This window comes from Musca autumnalis, unplaced genomic scaffold (assembly GCF_047663935.1).
Source record: "Musca autumnalis isolate F117 unplaced genomic scaffold, ASM4766393v1 scaffold_3, whole genome shotgun sequence".
Classification (NCBI taxonomy): domain Eukaryota; kingdom Metazoa; phylum Arthropoda; class Insecta; order Diptera; family Muscidae; genus Musca; species Musca autumnalis.
Genome location: NW_027411866.1, coordinates 890,914 through 900,436, shown reverse-complemented (window position 1 = coordinate 900,436; position 9,523 = coordinate 890,914). Strand labels below are relative to the sequence as shown.

Here is a 9,523-nt window from a genome sequence, read left to right as displayed (position 1 = left end):
TTCAAACAATTATAAACAACATTTATAATGGATTAAAAATCAACATAAAGGTAAGGTAAAGGTACAGGTTCAGTCAACAGAATTTTTGGGAGCCATCATCATTGATGAGGCTCATTGGGGATTTGTGTAGAAATCCATTGGGAGGGCAAGGTAACCCAGCAAACACCTTGGGTACCATCAACAACAACAACAACTTTAAATTCTTTTGAATTTAAATAAGCATTTCCTTTTTTGTGATTGATAATGAATCAATTTGTTTATGGCTGGTCAGGAGTGGCCAACTGAGCTAGACCGAAATACTTCAATGGCAAACGCGTACCAGCGACATCTAGGTATGCCTTTTTCCCCTTTACACTCCCGACTTAGTTACATAACAATGGCGCCCAACGTCCAAGCCAATGTCTTAGGTTCAACTCCCATCGATGGGAATTGTTCCTGTACATTAGGTGTATGAATTTTTGTTTGATTGGTTTTCAGTATGTCTTGAGTTGTTATATTACAACTTCTCAATTGCGACTTAACGTCAATCAAATTTATGATACCATTTCTTGAATTTCATCTTAAAGAAAAAAGAGTTTTAGTCGTCTTGCAAGCATGAGTATATGTCTAGCTGCAATTTTGTGACCAAACTTCCACGTTATTAAATTCATACTTCGACTTTATTTAAAGCTTTATAATATATTGTCATCTGCAGTTGATTATTTATGATCTTTTGTATGATTTGCTATATTATAGATGCTTTAATATATTGATTTATTAGAATAGAAATTTTTGGGGAAAATTTTTGACTGCGCTTTTGAAAGATTGTTTGTTGTTGTTGATTTTTTTTGTTTATCTTGGCTGATACCTTAACCTTCTACCGATTACCTTATACATTTTATGAACAAATTTTGACCTGCAATTATTTGAACTTTTTCTGAGAAATATTGAAAATAAAGTTAGTGATATTGATTCGATTGTTGGCACGTTTAAGACATATTAGTTTTCATTTTTATCTGGCACCTGCACTAGTAACATCTTTTGGCAAATTTTTTTTTTCTGTTTCTGGTTTGAGAATTAAATTTTAAGCATCGTCGTGGAACCCGGTGAAGCCTTTCGAGATTTCAATTGGAATCGGTGGTGCATTAGTTTTGTTACATTTTTCAGAAGTGATAGTAATTTACTATTCACTTTGCTGGAATTTTCTACCGTGGTAGTTACCAAGCTATTTCCGATTGCGGGAGGCATAGGGTCGTCGCCCTCAAGACATTTGTTTTTCTCTTTTTGATTAAAAGACTGCAGGAGGGGTTTGATAGGCTCAAACTACTGATTGCTAGTTCTTACTTTTAAAATATATACGCTTTGAGTAGCAATATATTTTTGTTTGTTTTCACGTACACACAGGGTGTACACAGAACTGGACTAACTGTTTCCGAAGACTGGTCTTCAGTTCGACTCGAGGTCAGCTGAAGTACCTTAAGGTTGTAGGGGCGGTTAGTCTGGAGAGCCTTCGGACGGCAGCGCTCAACCTTGAGTTGGAGCATTTTCCGTAGGACTGGTTGTTGTCTGGTTGTCGATTTCTCAGTGTATCTTTAGAAAGCCGTTCTATGCTTAACTAAAGATACACTGAAGAGACCTCGAGAAACTCTTTGAGGAAATTCTAACCGGCAACAATCACTCCTACGTTTTGAACAGTTTACCTCATAGAACAATAGGGGTAGGCGAAGAGGACTGAAGAGCCTATCGAAGTCCTACATATTTTTTTTTCCTTCACCAGCTAAGACCTTTCTTTTTCTGATTCGAATATTATTCGAATTAATTTTACCCGGACTTACAAACTTTTACCCTGATCTACCACAGCCTAGATAATCTATTGTCTCAATTTATTCTGTTTTACAGGATTTTTGAGTTTTTTTTTCTGCTTTTGAGAAACTTTTCATGATTTATTGATTTTAGATTCGATTCTTTTTAAAGTACCAGACCTGTTGTAACCATTCAGTAGTCTGATCGAGTTTTGTTGTGTATTAAAATTTCACTATTGGACTTTGACTATCTCGGCGATACATATCTATATCTTTATTTCTCTTTTGAATATATGGTATCATACCTACCTTTTTGAAAACCTGTCGGTCATTAGAGAAGACATTTTTGGATTTTGAGCTTTTTATTGAAATTTCTTGTTTGACTGAGTAGTACAAGGACATTTTTTTTTGTAACTTTTGTTGATTTGTGGGGCATCATGCAGCCTGCTACGGGTGCTAAGCCAAAAACATACGGCATTATTACCAGGTCGACAAGCCAAGCAGTGGGAGAAGCTGCTGGAGCAGAACCAGGTACTGGATCAGGTATCCCAGCTAGTGCTGATGGCAATGATCTGCCTACACCAAACGAATTTGCAAGTCCACCTACTCTTTCGCAAGTAAATGAGCAACCAAGCACAATTACTAGACCTTCTTTTAGCCCTTTGACTATTCGTGGCAATGATGAGGAGCAAATTGACAGACTTAGTAGCACAGGAGTTCTTGAGGTAGTTCAGTCCGCCTTAGAGGCCACCCAAGCATCAATGGTTGAAACCATGAAAAAGGAAATGCAGAAAGCGGTTGCTGCTGCAGTTCAAGCTGCTTTTTCTCAATCTTCCGTTCCCCCAGCTAATCCTATTAACATACAAGAACCACATTCCCAAAGCATTGATTGGCCCCATGATTTGCCACCACTACAAACCGATACCAGACATGCAGGTTAGTAGAAACCAGGAAGTTCCAAATCGGAATAGGGAAGATTTTAGCAGGCCCAGGTATCCATATCTCAGTAAGTGGGGCATTAAGTTTGATGCCACCCCAAAGACACCAAATGTCGAAGATTTCATCTTTCGAGTAGAAAGGCTTCGAAATAGTTATGGCTGCCCAGAACAACAATTGGTTGATGAATTTCATCATTTACTGGAAGGCCGTCCTTGTCAGTGGTACTGGGGTCTGATCCGTCAATATCCAAATTTGAACTGGGAGATGTTAAAGCTGTGTATAGTTAGGGAATTCCAGCGTTTTCAATCAAATCTTGATGTAATGAGGCAGATTATGGACAGGAAGCAGGGGAGAGATGAGTCTGCTACACAATATATAGACGCTATAAATAATCTGCGTACTCAATTAAGGGAACCTTTGAAAGATTTTGAAGTTATAGACATCCTCAAAGCTGGATTGAAACCCAAACTTGCCCATTTAACATTTAGTGGCACTTTTTATTCGGTGGAACAATTCCGAAATGAAGTTAGGAAAGCTGAGGAGTTTCTGGAAAGGGAATCATCACTGAGATTTAGGACCAACCAACCCCCTCGAATGATAAATGAAATTAACGATTCTGATTTTGATGATTTAGTCCATGATGTTGAGGAGTTGCGTTTACGGCAGAAGCCAACTGGTGTTTCCAAGAGTGAGCCTTCACGGTGTTGGAATTGCGGCAGCAATGGCCACATTTTTAAGAATTGCTCTAGTTCTCATCGTTCAGTATTTTGTTTCCGCTGTGGATCTCCAGGGGTTACCACTCCACAATGCAATAATTGCAAACAAATTAGTCGTCCTTCTAATGCCTCTAAGTCCGAATCCACAGCTACTCAGACTGTGGACTGACTAAGCTCATCCGATGTTTCCACTTCTATAGACCCAATCTTTTCTGATCCGTGTAGAATATTACCCAGACTTTCCAATAACTTAGCCAAAACGAAACCTGATTTGACCCTACCATTCCATGTACGCATGGCGAACTGCAGGAAGGCCCGCGAGCGCATTTTTAACTCGGAAATTTCGACAAAACCTGAAATTTTCGTTTCCAAAAGAATCTTGAAAGCTCGTGAGAGATATAAACTTAGATGTCAGAAGAGATTATCGTTATCTTCCACCACTTTTTGCAATTTGAAGTCTGACGATCCTCGACCTTTTCGAGAGGTCCTTGTCAATGGTATATCTGTGTTAGCTCTTTTCGACAGTGGAGCCACTGTCACCTGTTTAGGTAAAGATTGTTTGTTATTGGTTGAAAAATTGAATCTGAACATTATTCCCGTACACAAGTGTAGCGTTGGTACGGCTAATGGACATCGTGTTTCTTGTGCTGGCAAAGTTAAAGCAGAGCTTTCGTACGATGGGCAGACGAAGACCATGGAGATCTACCTGATCCCAGGTCTAGAGAATTCCATGTACTGTGGTGTAGATTTCTGGAAACAATTCAAGGTAGCTCCGAAGCTAATAAGCAGTTTAGAGATCAGTTCCCAGGTTCAAGATTCCGACATGCACGTTTTATCGCCAGATCAGTTGACATTGCTTGAAGAAGCAAAACAAAGTTTCAAAGACTTTGAAAAATTTGGTCTTGGTAAGACAGATTTGGAGGAGCACGTTATCGACACCGGCGATGCGACTCCGATCAAACAACGTCACTATGCAGTGTCACCAGCTGTCGAATCTTTGATCTACCAGGAACTTGATCGCATGTTAAGCTTAGGAGTTATTGAACCCAGTACATCCCCATGGAATTCGCCGGTCACGCTCGTACGAAGAGGGGAGAAAAATAGACTTTGCTTAGACGCACGTAAACTAAATGATGTTACCATTAAGGATGCGTATCCGTTACCTTTCATTGATGCTCTTTTAGGACGATTACAAGATACGTACTTTATTTCAAGTATTGACTTAAAGGATGCTTTCTGGCAGGTTCCTCTGGCAGTTGACAGTCGACCGAAGACCGCATTCACAGTGCCGGGGAGACCGCATTATCAGTTTACCGTCATGCCGTTTGGGTTGTGCAACGCAGCCCAACGGTTATGTCGGTTAATGGATAAGGTGATCTCACCGGACCTGAAGAATAAAGTCTTCGTGTATCTCGACGACCTCCTTGTGGTGTCTCCAGACTTTGAGACACACGTCAGTCTGCTTCGCAAGGTGGGAGAGATGCTGTCCAGAGCGAACCTGACCATAAATCTGAAAAAGTCAAAGTTCTGTCGTCGTGAGCTAAGGTATCTTGGATACATCATCGGTGAAGGGAAGTTAAAACCAGATCCTTCCAAAATAAACTCAATAACAGATATACCAATACCAAGGAATACTCGAGAAGTTCGAAGATTCTTAGGCATGGCATCATGGTTCAGACGATTCATTCGTGATTATTCTGAGATCTCTGCTCCTATTACAAATACCTTGAAAAAAGGCAAATCATTTTCGTTTGGTGAAGAAGCTATTGAGGCTTTCAAGAAATTGAAACTGGCACTCACTACAACTCCTGTTCTTAATCATCCAGTGTTTGATAAGAGGTTTTATGTGCAATGCGACGCCTCCAACGTAGGCATTGGTGCTGTATTATACCAACTAGACGCTGAGGGGTTGGAGCGTCCCATCGCCTTTCATTCCGCTCAGTTGACGAAGGCTGAACGGAATTACAGCGTCACTGAGCGTGAGTGCTTGGCCGTTATCAGTGCTGTGAAGAAGTTCAGACCGTTCATTGAACTTATGCCCTTCACAGTTGTAACGGACCATAGCGCACTGAAATGGCTGATGGGGCAAAAAGACCTCAGTGGTCGGTTGGCAAGGTGGAGTTTGAAGCTCCAAGCCTTCAACTTCGACATACAGCACCGCAAAGGCTCGCAAAATGTTGTTGCCGACACCCTTTCGCGCTTACATCTGGATGAGGTTAGCATGTTTGTAGATGAAAACCCTCTTATTGATTTGGAGTCGCCAGAATTCAAGAGCGAAGAATATTTGCAGTTGATCAAAATGGTGTCAGAGAACCATGATAGCCTGCCTGACTTAAAGATATCTGATTCTTTCGTTTATAAAAAGACTTTACCATCCGATGGCACGCCTGTGCATGAGAATTTCATTTGGAAACTGTGGATTCCTTCTGGATTAACCCAGTCTCTTATTGAAAATGCTCATGTTTCTTCGGTTAAAAGCCATTGCGGCATTGGGAAAACGATAGCGTCTTTGCGGCAGTATTTTTATTGGCCTAAAATGGCGAAACAAGTCAACGACTTCATCAATTCATGCATTGTTTGTAAAGAAACGAAAGCCCCGAATATAGTTCTTAGACCTAAGATGGGCAATGAGACTGTCACCCACAGGCCATGGCAAAAGTCTTTATTGACTTCATCGGACCATTCCCGCGGTCAAAGATGGGCAATACGTATGTGTTTATTGTTTTGGACCATTTAACAAAATTCGTTTTGTTGAAACCCCTTGCAAAGGCAAATTCGAGAAATGTTATACGTTTCTTAGAAAGTGAAGTTTTCCATAAATTCGGTGTTCCTCAAATTATCCATTCGGATAATGGAAAACAATTCACTTCATCTGAGTTTTCATCGTTTTTAAAGAAATACGGTTGTCTGCCGATTCGGAACGCAGTTTATTCGCCGCAGGCGAACGCGTCCGAAAGGGTAAACCGGACAATTATCGCGGCAATTAGGTCTTATGTGTCTGAGGACCAAAAGGATTGGGACAAGTGCCTATCTGCTATTGAGTGTTCATTGAGATCAACAGTGCATACATCCACAGGATGTTCACCCTATTTCTCTCTTTTTGGGATGCACATGATCACTCATGCCAGCGCATACGACCTATCCAATAAACTCGGAGTTTTAGAAGATGGATCGGTAGACATCGTATCAAAACATAACTTACTCGAATTGATTAGAGACTCCGTGAAAGAGAAACTTCACGACGCATATGAGAAATCTGCTGCAAAGTACAATAAAAGATCTCGAGAAATAATTTTTAAGCCAGGTCAGGAAATATTAAGGAGGAATTTCGTACTTAGCGATGCATCTAAGAATCTGAATGCAAAGTTATGCCGTAAGTTTGTGAAATGTAGAGTCGTGAGGAAACTTGGCAACTCGCTTTATGAAATCGAGGACCTTCAGGGCCGAAGGATAGGTAACTATCATGCCAAAGACCTCCAACATATTGTGCCTCGTTGATAATTACCCGGCTGCTCAGTCGGTGGAGCATGAGACTCTTACTTTCAGGGTCGTGGTTCTTCCCCACGTTTTGGCGTTGAAGATCGGTTGACTTCCCGAGTCAGCAATCCTTCGACTGGTCTTTGGACTACTGCTCGGGTTTGTTATGTCGCCCTCCACCTAATAATAACGCAGCGTATAGTACGCATTCATTTAGCCCAAATATCATACGTCAAGCATGATTGTCATTTTGGTCGAACAGCATGGCAACGCTATCATGACAAACCGGCTATGTATACGCATGTGAAGCAACACGAAATAAAATTGCAAGCATTGCAATAGAACGAGTCGCCGCGGTTGGACAAAGAGATAAAGTGTTTGTTAGCGAAATCAAAGAAAATTCTGGAGGATTTACAATTCCTCCGCATAACTGGTGAAACAAAGTTTTTTATATTCTTATTGGGATTTCCAAAGAATAAGGTGAGTGGTGAAACACTGAATTTCCACCCACATTATGTAGGGCAAAACAGTTTATAAATTTTTGTTAAAATTTTTACAGAAATTGCGCGCTGAAATGAATAACTGTACCCTTAGTATCTGCGTCCACGTGTCGGTGTACGGTATTTAACACCACGTGCCCTCATACGCACGATACCGTTGCTTAAATCTGTCATTTCCACGTGTACAGTTCCACCAACAAAACTACGCAATTTGACGCAACGAAATCCCAAAAGAATTAGTACCAGTTTGTTGAACGTTTTTCCTAACAAGCATTCTTTGATGTCCAACAGCTGGATCCCACGCTAACATCTGTGGGTTATAATAAAGGCGTATCAATTAACTCGTTCAGGTTAACACCAAGCAATACCTTGGCAGAAATAGGAAATTAATGACTTTAGGAGATTACGGAGATTTGCAGGTGCAACCCCACCAAGCAGCGACGCCATCAACATCTACGGCTCCGATACACCGCAGCACATGTCGGTCTACATGGTAATTTGATCAGCACCGGCAATAGGGAAGGCACATCATCCATCGAATGTGCAATAACCACAGTTCCTAATTAAACTTTTTGTCACCTCCTGGTCCTAATGACAATCACTTACACATCACCGGGAATGGTCAACTATCATCTATCATCAACATCTTGTCGCAAGCAACCACGTGTATACACCACCTACGTCATTGAAAAAAAAAGTTTGTTTGGAAGTCATTGCCTTCGAGGTCCACAAGCCCAAACCATAACCGACACGACGGCGACACCAGTCTACGTCCATGGCGAACCGCTTTTGAATTGTGGAGCACTTGGTTTTTTTGCAAACATCTTTTCCATGACACCAATGACGAATGTCCAAGTCTTCCTAAAGTCATCTACACCTAATTACATCGGAACTAACAACATCAAGTAGTTCGCCTCTAAGAACACACATAATAATATTATATTCTACATGGACATCATCACAGACAAATTCAATATTGGATACCTTCTCACCAGCACCCATACACCACCATAGCCACATTCAGTTTTGAACACTTTTTTTTACCAGCACCCATACACCACCATAGCCACATTCAGTTTGGATACTTTTCACCAACAGTCATACATCACCAGAAGCCACCCACCTTTTCCAGACCTCACCATAGACAAGCCATTAAAGCACACATCACCACATATATCATCCCGTATTCATCAAAATCCATCAACATTCTAAATTGACAGACGACTACTGTTTGAGGATCAATCCGAGATAAGTACCTTATAAGATTAAGCGTAAGTCCAAATCATAGAGAATTGAAGGACATTGTTGTTAGTGATCATTGTAATTTGCAAATGATTAACTGCATAAAGTCCTAAATTTGAAGTTTATTAGCGGAATTGTTTAGATATTTTAATATTATTATCATCTCGTGATTATATACCCAGTATTATTATACAGTAAAATTATAGGCCACACCGAGGCATAATTTATAGAAGTTAAAAGTGATTATTCAATATTTCTTTGACATTTTATTTTCAATAACAATAATGTTGTTTTTGTAAAATCGTTCGTTGTTGTAATTCATGCAACTACCTTCTATAAATTCGCCTTGGGCCACATTTATAAAAGTGTTAATATTTGCCATATTATAGTGATTGTTTTTTTTACAAGAGTATATACATACATCAATTTCAAGGCGAACTCAATTGTATCAGACATAAACTGTGGTTTTGATGTTCATTGAATTAGTTCACGCTACGCCGAAGCATACTTTTAGGCATACCCGAATTTACCCAAACTATGAATTTATAATTGTTGTTAGCATTTAGTGATATGGTTTTCCCATTTGTTTTTTTTTGAACATTGACTATACAGTACCCGTCTTATACTAGTCGAGCTCGAGTAGGTAGGGTGATTTCGATATAGACAAATTGCACAATAGATGGGAGCATCATCGTAAAACTATAGTTCATATATTTTTTTTTTGCCTTAGTATAACACATAATAAATTATACCATAATATCGTTAATTATAAGTCCTATTATATCAATAAGCATTTGAATAAGCTTATTAACCCATTGTTTATAAACCACTTATAGAATAAAACCATAGGTATGAAATGAAATTCAAA

At 39.8% G+C, this 9,523-nt stretch overlaps 1 long non-coding RNA gene across 1 annotated transcript; it reads left to right on the top strand.

The window, feature by feature from the left end:
• The first annotated feature begins 7,209 nt into the window (after positions 1-7,209).
• LOC141397365 (uncharacterized) lies at positions 7,210-9,523 on the top strand. The gene is made up of 2 exons (XR_012411383.1): positions 7,210-7,393; positions 7,473-9,523. It is a non-coding gene; the product is annotated as an uncharacterized lncRNA (long non-coding RNA).